The 19,563-nt window shown below is 40.8% G+C and overlaps 1 non-coding gene across 1 annotated transcript; it reads left to right on the plus strand.

The window, feature by feature from the left end:
- The first annotated feature begins 8,883 nt into the window (after nt 1–8,883).
- Nucleotides 8,884–9,008, plus strand: LOC128838771 (U6atac minor spliceosomal RNA). The gene has a single exon (XR_008445273.1). It is a non-coding gene; the product is annotated as a U6atac minor spliceosomal RNA (small nuclear RNA).
- Nucleotides 9,009–19,563: the final 10,555 nt, after the last annotated feature.

The following is a 19,563-nucleotide window of genomic DNA, read 5'->3' on the forward strand; positions in this document are numbered from 1 at the left end:
CTCCTCTGGTGCAGCTGTACCGCCCCCAGCCCTTCCACGCAGCTGTGTCTCCCAAGTCCTGTCCGGGGTCTGTACAGTATCCCTGCCAGAGGATACTGGGAGCGGTACAGCCATGCCAGAAGAGCTGCTGATGTGGGGCCGCCCAGCGGCTCCACGTTCTGCTCCTCCTAGGTCTTTCCGGTATGCCATACCAGCTATAAATAGCGTACTGGTATGGCATACCGTACCGTACCATCTACATGCACCACTGGGCTCAGCTTCCCCTAACCAGGCTGGTTCCTCCCCTTCTTCCTAGACTGAGGTTCCCCAGCTCTGGCCCAACCTCACCATCAAGTTTTTTTCATCTTTTGTTCTTCTCAATGGCTCCCTGAAACAGCTCTCCTCTGTTGCTCCTGTTTCTCCCCGGGTCTCTCCTTTCTTCCTAAGGCAGTTCTCATCTTACCTCACCTGCCCCTTTTCCTGACTGATTCCCCAGCCTCCTTCCTTCTAGGGCCCAGGTGCCCTCTCTTAAGCCTAACTGGGGGGAGGGGCACCCTGTGACAATTTCCTTCATTTAAAAAAATCTTTCTGTGTTTGGCTTCTGAATGAAATTGCTATACCAAAAATTCTAAAGCACCGAATTTTGGGAGGGAAAGAGGTCTAGCAATGTTTAACTATTGCTAACAAAATAAAACATTCCAGCTATAAAATTGCCAGGAACAGAGAACAACTAGCCTTAGTTCATTCACCTTCTGGAGGGCTGGGGAAAGAGTGCTTAGAACAACTGGGTCTTCTAAGATAGGAATATCAGAAAATCCAAAAAGTCCTTATGACAGACGTGGATGGGCCTGCTTGCCTTTCCAAGTAAGACATCCCAGGGCATTTCATCATTAACCCATAAACTTGCAAGCATAGCATACTAATAAATAATGCAGGTACAGACTGTCTACTCTACTGTATACACCAGCAGGCTGAACAGAATTCAAATGCAAAAAAGAAACCACCAAAGAAATGTAGAAATGTCTTTATAATGAATCTCTTTCTGACCATCACATTTTCTATTTTTTCTCTTCCTTTAAGTTTCTTCACTGTTTCCCTTTCCTTCTGTCTGCTTGTCTTTTCCCCTTGGTTTGTTAGTTTTCCCTATGATTGCCTCTGTCATTTCTTCCATCATGTAAATCTCTCTCCTGTCCTCTCTACATTTCCCCCTTCTATCCCTTTCCATTCTCCCCTTTTCATCCTTTCCCCTCACTCCCATTTGGGTCTGCATTCTCCCCTCTGCCTCTCTTAAATTTACTCTCCCTCTCCCAGCTACAGAGTTCCCAAAAGGGAGAGGGCACTGATGTTTTGTTGCCCCTGAGATCTTCTCTTTTTTCTCCTCCCCACATGGAGCTGACAGCAATGGGTCTCCTTATTCTCCTCTCCCCTTAGAAAGGAGGCAGAGCTGGTCAGATGGATTGGGGACATACTACTACTCCCATCAGGTATTGCTGCTTCTCCAACCACTGGTAGGAAGGCTGGAAACTCCCCAGCTACCTAATCCTTCTGCTGCTCCCACCATGGACTCCCCTGGTTCGTGAATCCTTACTTAATTACAGCAATGAGGAGAAAATTCTTCTGTTTATAGGGGCCAAAAAAAGAAGGATTAGAACTTTTGCATCCTACACAGATCTGAAGAGTTGGTGCTGTAAGGAATCATACACATAACCTCACAGCCACTGCTTTCCACTTTCACTTTCTACCTAGGTGCTGAGATCACCTGTAATTACTAAGAGCACAGTTTTAGGTGGTTAATTCTCAAAGGAGAAGAAATCCTTTTATATACACCTTCTGCCTCCTACACTGCAGGATAAGGCATATCACAAAACTAGATACATAGTGAAGCCAAATAGCCAGGGATAGCTCAGAGGTTTCAGCATTAGCCTGCTAAACCCAGGGTTGTGAGTTGTGAGTTTAGGGATCTGGGACAAAAATCTGTCTGGGGATTGGCCCTGCTTTGAGCAGGGGGTTGGATTAGATGACCTCCTGAGGTCCCTTCCAATGCTGGTATTTTATGATTTAATCCATTGCTAGTGAGGAGCAATATCACAAGTGCCTTCTGGCATTCCTACCTCCTTCTCTCTCCTTTTGCTACTAGAAAATATATGAAGGCCAACAACACCATTAGCAACACAAATCAAATGCATGTCTGCAGATAAGGTTGGACTGAATGTTATAAAACGCACCACCACATGCATGCCAGACAGAAGACGTCCGAGCAAGCAACATTCTGCAATTTAAATTTGTTTTGATGAAAGCAGCAAAGTCACATTATAGGAAAGAGCCTTTAGGGTAGCCACAGTGTTTGCTACGGACTTACTGTTGAGACAAGCCATTAAAGGGGCAACATCTATGGCAATTATCACTGGATGACAGGCTCCTAATTAGTGCTATATTTACAGAGGTTTGATTTTGGCATGGCAGGTAATACAATCCTTTTACCTGATCTTTTATTACCATCAGGTGTAACTGAACATTTGTTTAACATATACAGAGAAAAACTTACATAGAAGGACCCAGTGGTCACTATCAGAAAGCCAGCATTTTCCAACGGTTACTGCACAGTGGTTTATAGGAAATATTGTGCATTTCATAGAGCTCTGTGTGGTACCCCTTAGTGAGTGTTGGATTTTTAATAGTGACCCTCATAAGCACACCCTTTAACACCAGATAGCCAGACTGGAGAACACTGGGGAACAGTAACACTCCCAAATGTTTCATCTATCCCTTTTCGTTCCTCATTTTGGCCTCCCATCCTTCTCCCATTTTCTGCCTCGCATTCCTCTTCCTCTCTGTACTAGATTCCTTCATCTGTCCACCAGGTTACACCAGTCCCCCTCCTCCTGATGAACTCGCATTCCATTTTACCCTGCTAGTTAGCCCCTCTCTCACTGCTGCCCTTTTCTCTGCAATCCCTCCTGAGACTCCTATAGCCTCTCTTTAACATCGTTAGGCTCCCATATCCTGGAGACACTTGTAAGCTGGCAGTGTGTCTGTTGGCTCTTGGACTGTTGCTGCATGAATACCCAGGATACTCTATGTCTTCCCCAGTCAAAGCCACAAAATGTACTTTGGAATGTATGTTACTGGGGATCCAGATTGTGACTAAAAGCAGCAGCAGTCTTATGGCCCAGCAAATATGCTGCTGGACCTGTTACTCCCTTCAAAGATCTTCAGAGTTAGGGTAGTTGTGGACAGATGGTGGGCTTAGAAGAGCATGAGGAGAGTTTGTAGAACATGATGTGTGGGGGAACCCATTAGGAAATCCCATTAGAGAGACAAATGTTCAGGGACTGTGGAACCCACTGAAGGCCATCTACAGGAAGGGGTGTGAAGGAGCCATTTGGGGCCAAGGAGGAGTGCCTGTTGGAGGGCAGAGAAATGGAAATAAAAGGTTATAAGTGAGAGGAAGTTTCAGGGAATGGGCTGAAAATCACATTGATTCGTATTTTAGCCAAGCTACTTTGCCCATTCCCAGCGTATGCATAGAAGCACATATCACATATCATATGCTATCATGTGACTACATTCTGATGTAGCTAAATTAATGACATATACCCACTGGCTAGATATATACCGCCTTTCCCAGCCTATGCTATAGTAATGTGAAAACAAGTTGATTATGCATGGTCAGAGGTAGCCAGATGTTATGGGAATACTGGCAGTGTGGTATAGTAGATTGGGCACTAAACTAACCCTCAGAAAACCTGGGTTCTGTTCCTGGCTTTACGCCTGATATGCTATGTGGCCTCAAGCAAATCATTGCACCTCTCTGGGTTTCTGCTTCCTCTCCAACCCTTTGTTTATTTACACTGTAAACTCCTCAGGGCTGGGAATGTCTCTTACTATATTTGTTTATCACCTAACACAAAGGGCCTTGATCTCACTTGAGACCTCTAGATGCTACTGTAATAAAATGATTAAATAATCATAATAAACATTTGTAAATATAAAAACACAATGCACCAGGTTTGTCTGACCTTTGTTTCAGTTTAGCACACCAAGAGTCAGCTAGACTTATAATGCACAAATGGAATCGTCAGCATATTGATTGAAAAATGGCTTTTACGTTGTCTCTGAAGCACGGGATAATAAAAATGACAGGAGATAAAGACCTAGGCTGTTAAAAATAGGCTACACCTGGATAATTTGAAGTCCAGCAGTACTGGCCAGTAACATAACAAAGCTTTAAAAAAATAAAGATTACTATTGCTCTCTGAATCTGTACTTTCATATGGGCTTCATGTAATTTATTTTTAAATGTTTGTACCTCGTGAACATAACTGAATCCAAAGGTCACAGGTATGCTCTGAAACATAGCCATTATCTAAGTGCTCTTGAATTGTCCAGTGAATTCCGTGGAGTGTTTGATATTTGCCGCTGTGGCTCATTTAATATAGCTATTTTTATTTTACTGAAAGTGTGGCTATTGTTCCTGAGGATTCTTTCCATGACAGATGCCAGGAATTATCTTGGAAAAGAGAATGGTCTTGTGATTCAAACAGTGGTCTGGGTCTCAGGAGAACAGCGTTCTATTCCTGGCTCCACGACAGGTGACCTTGGGCAAATCACTTGATTTCCCTCTGACCTTTTTCTCATCTCTAAAACAGGAAATAATATTTTCCTACTTCACTGAGGAGCGGTGAAGAAACATTAATTCATATTTATGAGGCACTGCAGTGATTGTGATGAGCCCCATAGAAAAGCTGACATACATAAAAATCATGCTGTGTTCTGGTATTCAAGTACAGATGTTTTCTCTTTTTCTTAAAACAAGGACTTTTTTGGGGGAGTAGTATTTTTCATCTGTGACATTTCTTGCTTTTACCTCTGGACAATATGTACATGTTCATTGTAATGGCAGTGATTATATTTATGAACTGCATGCTATATAAAACCTTCAATGCCCTCCATGGCATATAGAAAAATAGAACCAAAAGTTTTCTATTAAGATTTATTTTTTCAAACCTTTTAAAGGTACCAGACTTGGAGACCACAAGCATTAAGGGTGTCACTTTCCTACACAAAATCAGAGAAAGGACAGGAAGCCACAATGAAAGAGAAGTCCCAACTCCACGTTCCTTCAGTCCCAGGAAGGATGTGGTTAAGATACTGGACTTAGACTTAGGAAATCTGGGTTTAATTCCATGCCTTGCTACATATTTCCTGTGTGACACTGGGCAAGTTGCTTAGAACCATATTTTCCTGAGAGCTCAGTGCCCATTTAGACATGTTAATATGAGCTAGATTTTTCAAAAGTCCACCCAGCAGCTCCCATTGTGACAATCTCTCTGTGCCTCATTTCCCCACCTGTAATATGGAGATACTTCCTGTCTCCCACCCTTTGTGTGTCTTGTCTATTTAGATTGTAGGTTCTGTGGGACAGGAACTGTCTCTTACCATTGCCTACAATGCCTAGCATTAAGTTGGGGCCTCTAGATGCTGCATGGTAATGATAGTGTAACTCTTCTGCCAGGTGGTTAAAAGCAGCAAAAACGACTGGGTGAAATATATTTAGGGCCCATCTTGCCAAATAACTAAACTGGCTCCAGTCCCCACCCTCTTTGTGTGCCCTTAACAGGCAGGACTCCCCCCACTTTCAAGCACTTGGAGACCGTGCTCAAGGAACAAGGAAATCTTTGGTAAAGGAACATGGTCATAAACTTGGGAAAACCCAGCAACAGAATATATGCAAATAAAGAGTAACATACTCCCACCTTCCAGTAACTTTGGCAGTAGTCCCTCTAACTCCCTTCCCACTCAATGATGAGACTGTCCCATAGGTAAAATCCCCTGGACTGAATCCCTCAGCTACTCACAAAACTCCACTAATGGTTGAGCTCAGTCCAAGTGTCTGGAGCACTTAGGACCTCTGAACAGAGAACTGGCTGCTTGGAAATGAGCTCTTTGCTAGAAGTAAGAGATCTTTCCCCTCCCGGAGAGCCCACTACTCTCTAAAATCCAAGTTAATATATAGTTATGATACTCCCCCAGAGTCATGAAAGGAATTGTAGGTTCATGTCCTACGCAAATGAATCTCTCTTTGGCCGCTCATTTTGCTTTTCACCTATAGAGCAGAGAATTCTTTCCCCTCTGGGGCTTCTGCCAATAGTGCTTACAATCATAACCACCATCATCTCTGCTAAGGTTTTCTAACAAGATTAATATGATGTAAGATATAACATTGTTATTGTTAGACACACCAGCCAGATTAAAAAGATAGAAAGAGAGGGATAACAATGGGTGCTGGAGTTTGAAGGAATCACTTGTATTGTGGGATAAATATTATGGGAATTGCTGCTGATTTAATCATTGTGGAGGTAAACTCTTGACATGATTAACAATGTTTTAGGGTTTGCACTAGCTAATTCTCCAAATGGTAGTGCAAAATATAATCTAAATATTTATATTGTGCTCATCACCACAGTATCTGGGAATTTAACAAAATTATCACTACCACAGAGGTAGTTACTGCTGTTGCTATAATATTTACCAAGTATATTCCACTTTGAAAATACCAGGATCTTTTTACCACCAACTTTACAACATCAGAATGACATGCATAAGTTAAGTTTCTTCTATTGATGACTGAACAATTCTTTTCCTAAATATATAGGAAAGCTGGATAACGTCCGAGAATAATATAGAAATTAGTCAAGCAATGTTATTTCAGAATTCCAGTCAGTAAATGAAAGACTCCAAAATATGTTGAGAGTATATTATATACAGCACTGGTTCTCAAGCAGGGGTCTGGGGTCCCCTGGGGGGCCACGAGCAGGTTTCAGGGGGTCTGCCAAGCAGGGCTGGCATTAGACTTGTTGGGGCCAAAGGCAGAAAGCTGAAGCCCTGCGACCTGGGGCTGAAGCCAAAGCCTGAGCAACTTAGCTTTGCAGGGTCCCCTGTGGCATGGGGCCCTGGGCAACTGTCTTGCTTGCTACCCCCTAATGCTGGCCCTGGCTTTATATGCAGAAAACCAGCAGTTGTGGGCCATGGAGTTTTTATAGCATGTTGGGGGGCTGAGAACCCCTGATATACAGCATCTTAAAAACAACTTGATAAAAGGTCATCTAAAGAAAGAGATTCTAGATCTTTGGCAATATTTTCATATGCTTGACCAGTGTAAGGAACAGCAAGAAGGTATATCAGATTGTGCAGACAAATAGAAGATTATTTAGATAAGGTTCTATTCAATGGAATTCAGTAACCACTGTGATTATCTTTTCCTTCAAATGTGATGGAGTTGGTTGAGAAACCACTACTGGAGAAACATTTTTAAGCCATATACTGCCACTTGCAGGTCAAAGTAAATCTGCATTTGTTACACTAGGATACATGAAAACAAATATATTTGTGCAGATGCTGGGCATGGTTTCAATAAGAGGTAGAGATACCACGTTGGAAACATCAGATCTGTAGACTATTACTCTAACAGGAAAGGGTGTTAAATATGACCCCAATCTGAATACAACTTGCTTTACCGTCAGTGAGCAAATGTTGACTGAATGAGATTGTTACTCACAAAAGAATCCTATTTAGGGAAACAATTTTAATGTCCAGGATTTTACTGAAGATGCCATTAGAACACTCCTCCTTGACAATACAGTAGTATGAGCATGCTCATTAGAATATGCTCTTCCTTTAAAATTTGAATTATTCATTTCGAGTTCACCATAAGCATGTGAAGAACTAGGAAATTAACACTGAACACACAATCATAATTCATTATATAGCTTAAGCTCAGCTGCAACTGTGCCAAACTCAGACTTGGTGCAACTGAACTGTGGGGAGGCATAACTGGATTTGAATCACCTTTTTATATCCTTGACTCTCAAACTGGCTTGGGGCCTAACTGGCTCCTAGTGCAAATTAGAGCAGCCACAGGGCTGCTCTAAATTGTGCCGGCTGGAACAGTTCACTAGTGGGCTGTTCTGCTGGCCCAGGATCATCTCTATCCATTCCCTACCTTTTTTGAGGGTGAGTAGGAACACAGGTCTGGCTATGTCAGCTTTTCATTACTGGTGGATTAACCAAAATCATGGCAGCTGTTAGGGCAGCTTTAGGTTTCCTTTGTGCCAGTGTATCCTTGGCTGACAACCAGGCTCCTTGTCCACAAGGAGCGGAATTTAAAGAAACTGAACTCTTTCATTGAGAGGGAACATAGTTTGACAACAGGTCATAAGAGGGTAAGAGATGGCCATCGTCTGAGAGCAGGAATGCACTCATGGTGATACTTTAAATTAATGATCCATTAATGAATGCTGAATTGCAGAGGAAGTGACATATTACTGCATGATTTTATCACAATAAACTCATGTTAATTTTTTGAGGAGCACAAACTATTCTTAAAACTCACCTTCTTTTTGGGTACCACAGAGTCACTCTAGCCAGCTCCAGCTCTCCTTGAGACCCCAGAATGCACCTGACTGGCTGGCTCTGACACCAAAGGTACCTGAAAGCTGTAGTTGAGTTGTAGACAAAGCATATTTAAAGCATGGGCCATTAGATTATAACTTTGTTGTAACCTCATAACTTTCTCCTCTATGGGTGGGTGAGCAATTTCAGTTTCATAGAGCCTAGAATCACCAACACTGGCCAGTCAAACCAACCCAACCCTTAACTTTCTCTTTCACTCAGCCTGGCCATAGTCTTCCTTATCTTTCTGTATTTGTGGCTAAACTTTATATAAATAAATAAATAAATAAAAATAAACATAAATAAAAAATAAAATATAAAAATTAATAAAAATATATAAATAGTATTGATGTTCTATTCCCATATGAAAGGGAGCTGATGAACATACTGAATGACAAGAACAAACCTCAGAGCCCTGGTTTTAAGCTGCAAGGCAAACTTAACTGTCTCATAGTGTTGTATGAAAGGAGAGGCTAGCACTCCCCTTGAGAAGGATGGAAGAGGTCCTAGTGACCTTTTCAACACACATATGGTTAAGGTATTGCCACTTACTTGGTGGCATCTATCCAAGGTGTTTGTTTTTTTTAAGAGTGAAAACACATCTCTACCATTTTCTAGTAAATGATTTTGCATAGCTAAGATGCTAGGAAGCATAAATAAGGGCAGTCACTGAATTAACCAGGGGTGAAAAAACTGTTATGGAATTACACAGTAATGGTAACTAACTGCATTTGCTCCTTGATGTAGAACTTAATTGCTCTATTTTTATTAGTAGAAACGATATGCATTTCACCCATGGATGGTATAATTAAGTTAATGATCAGTGAGTGTAATGAATTTGTGATTAAGCCCAATTTTCTGAACCTTTCATTCTTGCACTTTCTGTAATTAGGCATCTTAAGTACCTTAAATGAGTTGTAAAAATGTTTACTTTTCTTTAAAAACCTTCCTGGCAAAGAAAAAAAGAAATACAAAAAAAACTTGCTAATTTGTACTAATGACCAAGAGCCCCACTGAGAATTACTCAACTTAGTGAGATATCAAATGAACAAAAACAATTTTTAAAAAGTAAGGATAACACATCACCAAATGTACTTTATTCATTTATGTTGAGAATCATAGTTTAGTTTTAATTATCTATTAAACTACTTCACAGAGAATATACACTAGTTAAATTAGAGAAGTATTAGTTATCTGAAACCTTCTCTTTGTGTCCTGCTGTTAACTCTTATGCAAAAGTGTATACTCAATACCCAACTACCTTCAGTTTATTAGTTCACCTTGTCTCTCTAATATCCTGGGACCAACATGGCTACAACGTAGTTGCATAGTTCAAATGGTGTCATTCTAAACTTATCATCAGATTCAGAATATTTATTTAAAAAATTAAAAACTGAACAGAATACTGCACATTTTAATTCAAAAAGCTTATGTAGTTGCAAACACTATGCCACAGCTCTGTTTCTATGACCACTGCACTGCATTGGTCTGAGTGATTCTGCACACGTTTTCAAATTGGCGTAACCAGTGAAAATGTAATAGTGATTTACAATTCTTTTTGGATGAGGGAATGACTTAACCATACAATTATGTGTAGAATACAACAAATAGCAAAGCTAAGAGGAGCACAAACTATTCTTAAAACTCACCCTCTCTTTTTGGGTACCACAGAGTCACTCTAGCCAGCTCCAGCTCTCCTTGAGACCCCAGAATGCACCTGACTGGCTGACTCTGACACTAAAGGTACCCGAAAGCTGTAGTTGAGTTGTAGACAAAGCATATTTAAAGCATGAGCCATTAGATTATAACTTTGTTGTAATCTCATAACTTTCTCCTCTGTGGGTGGGTGAGCAATTTTAGTTTCATAGAGCCTAGAATCACCAATACTGGCCAGTCAAACCAAACCAGCCCTTAACTTTCTCTTTCACCCAGCCTGGCCATAGTCTTCCTTATTTTTTTGTGTATTTCTGGCTAAACTTAATACAAAGCCATTAATCCTAAATTCTACAACTAAAATCAATAAGAGGTTTTCCCGAGTAAGAACTTCAAGATTTGACTTTAAGAATAAAGCTCTCTTTAGGGATATTTAGTATAGTGTTTTAAAAAATGGACCATGGCAATTCTGTTCTCCGGTCCTACAGCTGGTACTATACATCAATAGCAATCTGTTCAAACAAGGCTAGTTCCTAAACTCAGAAGCTATCATCCTATAGCTTGAAAAAAATGTTCTACATGCATCTAAACTCTGGCTCAGTCATATTTCATCTGTACTCAGGTCATAACATTAGCTTCCCGTTCTAACAAAGATTCCATTGTTAACATTCAAGGCATTTCATGGTCCACCACACAAGGCTCATCATATTTTATTTTCCTGTCATACAATTCGTTCTGGCGCTCTTGGTTCACAAGCTGCTGGTAGAATTCATTGTGAAGTGATGGATGCTGGGAAATTGTGGCAAAGTAGCCACCTATGAGTCAGGGGAACTGAAAAAGCAGTTGGACGCCCTTGAATAAGGGTTCTTGCTGGGCCTAACTGGGGTAAAGTAACAAAAGAGTTTAGTTCACCTCTATGGGCTTTTTGGGCGCTGCCTGCAATTATACAAACCTCACTTTGCAAGCTCATTGGAAAGCCATTCCTCAGAGGAATCTGCCTAGCGGGGATTTTACTCCAAGGGCTGAAGCTTTATTCTTGGGGCTGTTTAGAAAGAGATGGAAGCCTTTGAGCTAGGGGGTCTGGACAATTAAATTATGCTACTTAAGTTTCCTGAGAGTTTCCTGTGTGTTTGGAGATCCTACCTTTACTTTGAGAACCTGGATTAAAATGTGCTTCACCTAAAGGAATTTAAGTGCATCATTTGGAGAGTATTCTTAGAAGCTCTCTGCTGTTGTATTATTTGTGAAACATTAGAATAGTCTTCTGTCTTGGGATTGCTTAGTTCACCTCCAAATCACAGACACGTCTAACCACATATCCCCTATGTGAGGGTTTCTTTTGAAGGTTACACTGGATAAATTTACTATTGTATTCAAAATTCAAATTTATTTTAAACTTGTGTATAATCAGCCCAGTTGTTCTAGCATAATGTATATTACTTCTTCAAAGGGCTCTGGGATGTTTATATGAATGGCACTATGTACATATGTTTTTCATCATACAAACTGAAAAGGAAAATGATTTGAAATATTTAGATCAGTGGTTCTCAAACTTTTTTTTTCACAGACCACTTGAAAATTGCTGAGGGTCTCGGCGGACCACTTAATGATCTTTCCAATTGTTGTTTGTACCGTTAGCTAACAATTGAAAAGTGCTTTGCGTAAAAGCGCTATATAAAAAAACCTTAATAATAAACGGGTTTTTGTTCTACAAATAAAAGCACACAACTCATATTTTAATATCAGTAGTCTTTTCTTTCTAATGCAATGGATGTGCCCTCTCTCCCGCACCACAGCAGACCCCAAGCTGGGGCTGGGAAAGATGGGGGGGGGTCTCTCCCCTGCCACAGCTGGGAAGGAGGGCCAGAGATGGATTTTGAGGCCCGGATCAACAGAAATCTGATTTAAATGGACCTCAGGCCTCCAAACCCAGAAGATCTCAAAACAAAGTCAGTACAGAACACTTCGAAGGCAGATGAGACCTACGCTGTAAAGACCACTGCATTTCAGAAGCAGCATTTTTACAGAATCAGTGCAACAGGCTACCAGTACCAGTGCGCACATCTCAGCAAATGAGGAATGTCTTAACATGAACATTTGCTGCCTTTTGTATAATCCATAAATGATTTTATTGGAATCCTTTAAAAAGACAATGATTGTAGTTTAGTCTTTATGTGATAAAATCATGGACTAATGTCTTCATATCAGCCCAAGAAAGAAAGGAACATATTCTGGCAATGTTCCGCAGATACTAGAAAGAACATCCAAAACCAAGTTTAATATGTTCCTGTATAGAGAACTCACAAACAAAGATGAAATCCAGACTACTAATGGCTGAAATGAAGTAATGCTGCAGCCATTAAGGGGAAGAGTCATGGAAAGAAAAGAACTCGGTACATGTTTGCAGTCAAAAGGCAATTTCAGGCTTATTTCAATTTAACTTTTAAAAACAATTCTTGTTCATCCAGTTATTTGCTATGATTCTTTGAATTCCTCTGTGGAGAATTGGGGCTGCGCCATTAGGAATGGGAGAAAAATAACGAGGAATAGTCAGCATGACAATGGTAAAGTAAAGTGAAATGAGGGGGCTCACTGATATCATGGTGATTGGTATGATGTAAGAACCTACACAAACAGCTAGAGGAAGCACATAGATGTTTAAAGTAGCTTTATACCAAAAAGGGAGCCAGCCAGAATGCCCTATTGAACCTCCACTGTTAGTAGGTAGCTGTGACAAAACCTGTGACTTATCATTCATGTAAAACTCCTATAGGTAGATTGAAAGCGATGGGAGCTTTGTCAGAGCAAGGACTTCAGGACTGGGACCTCTGTGATTGAACAGGATATTCAGGAGGTCTTCAGAAGGCTGAGGGGCTTCTTTCCTGTGATCTCACTGTCGCCACTGATAATTTTATTTCACGTCTCATGACATTTGATATTTTACTTAACGCCTCAACTCCTGGAGACAAGAATCTCACCTTTCATTTTAAAAAAGGTACGTTTCTAACCTGCGTGGTTGCAGAGAAAAGCTTGAAAATGTGACCCACGTGCACCTTAAATACTCAGAAGTCAAAAGCAAATAAAAAGAACCCAGCGTTTATTGTTTTGAAAACTTGCATGATTTTTAAGCCAATCAGAATTTTGGGGAGGCCTGACTCATGATCTTTCAGCATTTGGGGTCGGCAGTACTGCTTCTTATTATTATAAGTCACAAAACTAGGACAGGATGTGCCTTCTTAACTCTGCAGTCTGTTAATGAAAGAGGACCCAGTTATTTTAGTGCCAGCTCTCGAGGTGCTCAGGCCCTTCATCTCTCATAGATTTCATTGGGAAGCTGAGGATACTCATACATCCCGGGAAGCTCCAGCATTTGATCCTTTAAAGAACAGGGGGGAGGAAGGGGGATGTTTCATTGGTTTTGTTGTTTTAATCTTAAGCCTTAGGCCACTGCCATGTTTGTTACTTTGTCAACCAAATGACTCTGTAACTGTGGTAAGTGGATGGCTCAGCAGCCTAGGGTTTACTTTAATAATTCATATAAATTCTGGCATTTCTCAACAATTTCCTAGACAACAAGATCTTATACTTGACTGAAATTCCTGGGGGAAAACAAGTGTGTCCCTATACTAATAGGATGTGGGAAGGCCAATTCTGACATTTTCTTAACCAGACGTATAATTTTTATCCTTAGCAAACTGAAGCAACATACATTTGCATCTGTAACAAGAAAATGTAACATTTGTATGGCTCAGTAAATACTTTTCCACTGCAGTGTAAACAGACTTGACAGTTTAAATCTGTCAAAAATTGCAGTGATAATTATGCATATCCCATACAATGCCAAAGGAAGCTGATTTCTTAAGTATTCCCACATGAATATTTATGTTGTAATTATAATAGCAAGGTACATAAGATTAGAGATGTGCTGACCGTAAAATATCCACGATGACCTTATTCTGCCTGAGTAGTGAGGAAAAAAAAACAGACCTTCTATGGTAATTGTGACTGCTAGTACAGTAGGCAAGAAACTCTGCCATTCTAAAGATGATCTGCCTCCTGGGCCATGGCTGCACAGCCACTGCCTCACAGGGTACCAATATATGCCTGTGCCAGGATATACCAGTGCTAGTATATGCTATGTTGAATGCCTTTTCAGAATATACATGCAATTTGCAATTTCTTGGGGACATTTATAATAGTACTAGCAGGCTCTGCAAGTGCATGTACTGTGTTAGTGATCACATTCAGACAGATTCTGATCCATCTTACACTGATGTAAATTAAGAGTCTTTCCATTGACTTCAAGGGATTTACTTTCATATGTAACGGTGAGTCTTCAATGAAAGGTTATGGGTATACTGCAGCCTGAGTGTGGGAGGGATGCAACAGATTTATTAGTGCGTGTACCAATTTGAGATTGTTAGCTCTTCTGAACTATTTAGGACTTGATACTCAGTCGTCTGTAGATTTACTGTGATTGTAGCTGCAGTCACATCATTAATGACTAATATAACTATTGGGAAAGCTCCCCCTCCATCCAGACTGACATCAGATTAGCGACTGCTGAACCAGTTTGACAGACATGAAAACTGAACAGAAACATTGCTCAACCCCTCAACCAAACTGAATATTAGACTAAGTGAAGTGCTGACAAAATTTTAACAAAGGGCTCTCTCAAAAATTTGCCATCTCAACTGTTGACATTTTCATTTTTTCCCCCTTCTCCTATTACCCACCTATGTTTCGAGGCAATGTCCCAAGTACATGTAGTTTACAGGGTCTACGGTGGTACATCACCTAGAAGCATGTGTGGTTGTAGACAGCAGTTGCCACAGCAACAGTGTGGGCTCTCAAAGAGCTGAACAATTACATAAGCACTGTCATCTTCTGTATTTTGAGGTGTGTTACAAGACAATTTTTGGAACCTTTCCCACAATTATAACCAATTTCTGACCATGGTTATCACTCACTATATACAGAGTCAGCCTAAAGGTTTAGGGAAAGGTCAGGGAGATGATTCTGAGAGACACTGCAAGGTTGACTAATATCAAGAGCTGTTCAGAAATTTTTCATCAAAACATTTTTTGTTGGAAATTGCTTATTCATTGTAACCGAAACTGGTCTGGGAAATGGTCGGTTTTGGTTAATTTCCTATTTTGAAAAATGCTGAAACAGAGGTTCAAAATTGTTGAAACATCCCATTTTGAAATTTTTAAAAGACAAAGTTCCAGATTTTGGGTCAAACAACTTTTCATTTAGAAATGTAAGTTAATTTGTAGTAAAATGTGTAAAAATGTAACAAAGAACGAGTCAAAAATCAAAATTATTGAAACAAAAAGTTTAGATTGACGTGATTTCAATGGGGGGGGGGGGATTTTTTGCTTGCAAAACTTTTAGAGATTGACTTTTTGTCCAAATTAGGGACAAGAACATTTTGTAGACTCTTGAAAATTCATGTGGGATGGGAAAATTGGTTCCCACCCAACTCTACTTATGTCACATAAAGAGTGTAGTGAGGAACGTGTATAGGTGGGATGAAATTTAGCTTCCTCCACATGCCTCCTGCTGCACATGTGGAGCCCAGAGGAGTATGACTTTCAATCTTAGCAATAGATTTATATCAGTTTGCATTTTTAAGGCAATTACCACGAAAGCAAAGGCTAACGACTCTGTTTCTAAAATGAAAGCTGAGATTCTCCCGCTCACAGGGTTGCTGGCCCCTTTAAGGGGAGTCTAGGCCCAGACTACCTGTGATGAGCTAATTTAAGGGGAATGAGCCTGTCCGGGTAGTTAATTGGATAACAACCACCTACGCTTGATAAAAGGCCCTCAGGGCTCCTAAGTGAGAGGGACTTCAGAGACCACAGGCCTCAAGGAGGAGGCTGTGCAACCCCTGTGAGCCAAGGGGAGAGACTTTAGTTCTAGATTGTTTTGGGAACTCTAGCAGATGAATTTTGTCTTCTATTCTTTTGAGCTGCATAGAGTTCTTAAGGGGCTCTGAGAGAAGGGAAACTGAGGATGGAAGTGCCTGCAGCACTAGGTCAGCAGGGGGCACTACAGGCCAGGCACTCCTTTATAGGGCCCAAGGCCCAGACTTGGAAACAAGGGGCTCATGTGAGCCTCCTCCAGATAAAATACCTTAATTATTTTTCAAGTTGGACCTCTTTGAACAAGGACTCCTTTCTCTGACATGAGACCAACATGTTTGTGGCGCCATCCCTGACCTCATGATTGCCCAGTTGCCTGTTTCTCGGTGATAGTGGGCCACTAGTCCCTAGTTCCTCAACACTTCAGAGGGCTCACTTGTTTCCTTCAGAGGGCTCAAGTACCTACCACACCACTGATGACCCCATCAGAGGCCCACAAGACTGTTCACTGGGTCCCAGTTCACTCTGTGGGGACACAGTCCACAAAGCACATGAAACTGGAGATGATTGACAACAAAAGCCCAGAAGCAGAAAGGCTGCTAGAGTTAGCAACCTCTGTGCTGAGATCTTTAAAGGTGACGAGGAGGACCAGCCTGAAAGATACGAATTTGGGAAGGTGTCACAGCCTTCTGCAAGATACCACTAGAAATGTAGACAACAGCATCTGTTAAAGGGCCCCAAGAACACAAAACTGATTCTCCGACCCTTTAACACACCCAAGGCCAGTTCTGAGAGGCCAAAGAGAGAGCAGGAAGTGGGTTAAACAATAAAGGGAGAAGATTACAGAGAAAATGTTCAACTGTGAATTATCCTTCACCATGGAAAAGTGGTTAAAGATCCTCTTATTAGAGGGGAGAAGAGCTATATCAAGAAGATAGGATAATCTTTACAGCAGTGATCCTGTTAATTATTATTTCCATGCCAGCGGACTTCATCACTCCTATAATTTGCTGCTGACATTTCAACTCTCTATCTCATCCTGCCCTATCATTCTCTATATAGTGTCAATGTTGCAGCTAGGGATGTAATGAGACCAATTCTTTTCTGAATTGTCTAGAACACTAAACATCCATTAAAAATGGCTACCAATTTTCAAATGCTTATTTAAGAAAATAACTTGCACTGTCAGCAATTCTGTTGATCTTTAGTACAAATGTAGCAATTAAAAATGGTGAGACACTAACTACCAAATCAGTTTATTAGGACACACAATTTGAACAGGATAATGACATTCTTTTTTCTGAAGCATTAATATGAAAAGCTATCACTGCACAAGAGACGGGTGAGAAATATTGCACACATTACAGTTTTCCAATGTAAATTGCACTATAAAATACTACTTAGTTTTATGAGTGGAAGCAATTCATTTAAAATAGCAAGAGGTAATATTTAATATGCAAGATGTACGTAATGTCTTTCTATATGGTTGCTATTTGTATTGCAATAGCAACCAAAGCACCTAATCAAGATCAGGGACCCATTTCACTAGGTGCTGTACAACACATAACAAAAGACAGTCCCCACCCAGAAGGGTTTACTATTGGAATTAGGAGACAAGAGGGTTTAAAAAACAATGGGAGGCAATGTAAGAGGGAGGGCAATGTTTAACAGGGACATGTAGTTACAGACACTAGTGCAGGGGGACTCCCTTCTCTTGTAGCATGTTCCAAAGCTCCTTGCCTTGGGGTGGAGGCTCCTCCTACGGCCTTTTAGGGAGGCAGGAATTCGCCAGAAATCATTGCAAGACCATTATTAGTAACAATCACTAAGTTTGATCAGAAGCAGTCACTTTCATCAGTGAAAAAAAGCCCAGGTGCTCCCCAACATCAGTCACTGATCATAGTATTCTCTTCCTTTTGGGTTCTGGAAGATTCTTGCATGCTATTTGATTTAAGCCTTCTACTGTCCATGCAAAAAGGCCCCACCCTGTCCCCCAGCCCTGAGCTCAAAAAACTCTCAGTCTGCTTTATCCTTGCAGCCTATGTAGTCCCTTCTTAAATCAAATCCTCCTCCTCCTTCAATCAGAAGACAGATGGCAGCAGGGGTGGGATTTCCTGTCAGCTCTCTAGCCAGCTAGGGTTCTGGGGCCAGAGCAGAAAGCTGGCCCTTTCACCCTGTTGATAGTAGATTTGGTGATCCACACTAGCTATGTGTACAAATAAATGATTTTTCTAAATGATAAAATATAAAAATGTAAGTAAAACAGAACTTAAAAATCACCGTCTATGGAGCACCGCAGTATCTTTGAGGCCAACTAAAGTCCAGGATTTACATAGATATAGGGCAATTATGTTCAAAGTCTGAATCAGTAAAACATTATTGTGCTAGCAGTCACGTTAATTTGGATGCATTTGGGCCATCCCCTTTAAAATCCTCTTTCCTCAGCGTAGTTCTGATAATATGGATAGTTGGTTTTGGTGACTCATTTATAACCTTTTACATCAAGTGCATCATGAGAGGGAGCTAGCGAGCAAATTAGCTCAGCAGCTTAAGAAAACATAAATGGTCTTGTGCACACAAAGGCATAACAAGTGCATAAGTGAAACAAAAAGAATTTTTACTGCCCATGAGAGCTTGCATAAATCATGTGTTTGGCTGCATGCATTTGTTACAAAAAGTGGCACGAGTTACATGATCATGAGCCAGTGACCATATCAATGTGGCAAACAAGCTGTAACATGGCAAAGCATCAAATTACCCATTTGCATGTGTATGAGGCCCAATCTAACTCATAATAAAGTCAATGGACAGACTCGCATGGGAATTGGATGAAGCCACAATACCTTCTCTCTGAGATTTTTAACAGCACTGAGCGGAATTATGAGATTGAGGCAAAGAGAAGTTACATTATTTATCCAAGATCACACAGGAAATCTCTGGCAGAGTTGAGAATAGAATTCAGACCTTCTAAATTTCAGCTTATTGCTTTAGCCACAAGATTGGACAGTACTTTGCAACTGCATAGTTTTCCCAAAGGCACTTACTGTGGGTTATCATTACATTCAACTGTAAATGATATCTGTACAGGATCAAGTGCAAATGGTTTTATAGTCTTACCCTTGAGGTCATTAAGACAGAACTTTGCCAATAGTTAGTATGTGAGTAAGCAAAGCTATTTCCCTATACTTGAATAGTGAATTAACTGTGGTATTTCAGACATACTACTGTGCAGTATATGTGGCAAATATAGACTATTTAAAATGGTCCCCACTGAATATGGAGACTTATATTTTAAAATAAACATTTAGATAGAAATCAGGGTGGCTACCATTACAAACAGGCTTTCAAATACAAATGGCCAGATCCTCAGGTGTATCTGAGCAGCTTTCGCTAAATCAAAGGAGGGGAGATTACATAGGGGGTTTCCTGCGATTTCCCCCAACCCCCATCCTGGAAGTAGCAGGAGGCTACTTTGGTCCCTGGCACAAGTGAGCCTAGCCACAGGGCACACAGTTATTTCTGGGCACACCCTCTGATTTCCCCCTGCATTAGCCAGGCTGGAAGCAGGTGGCAAAGAGCTGATTATGCTGGCTTTACACCACCCAGTGATTCC

The sequence above is a fragment of the Malaclemys terrapin genome, chromosome 5, assembly GCF_027887155.1.
Source record: "Malaclemys terrapin pileata isolate rMalTer1 chromosome 5, rMalTer1.hap1, whole genome shotgun sequence".
In the NCBI taxonomy this organism is placed as follows: Eukaryota; Metazoa; Chordata; order Testudines; family Emydidae; genus Malaclemys; species Malaclemys terrapin.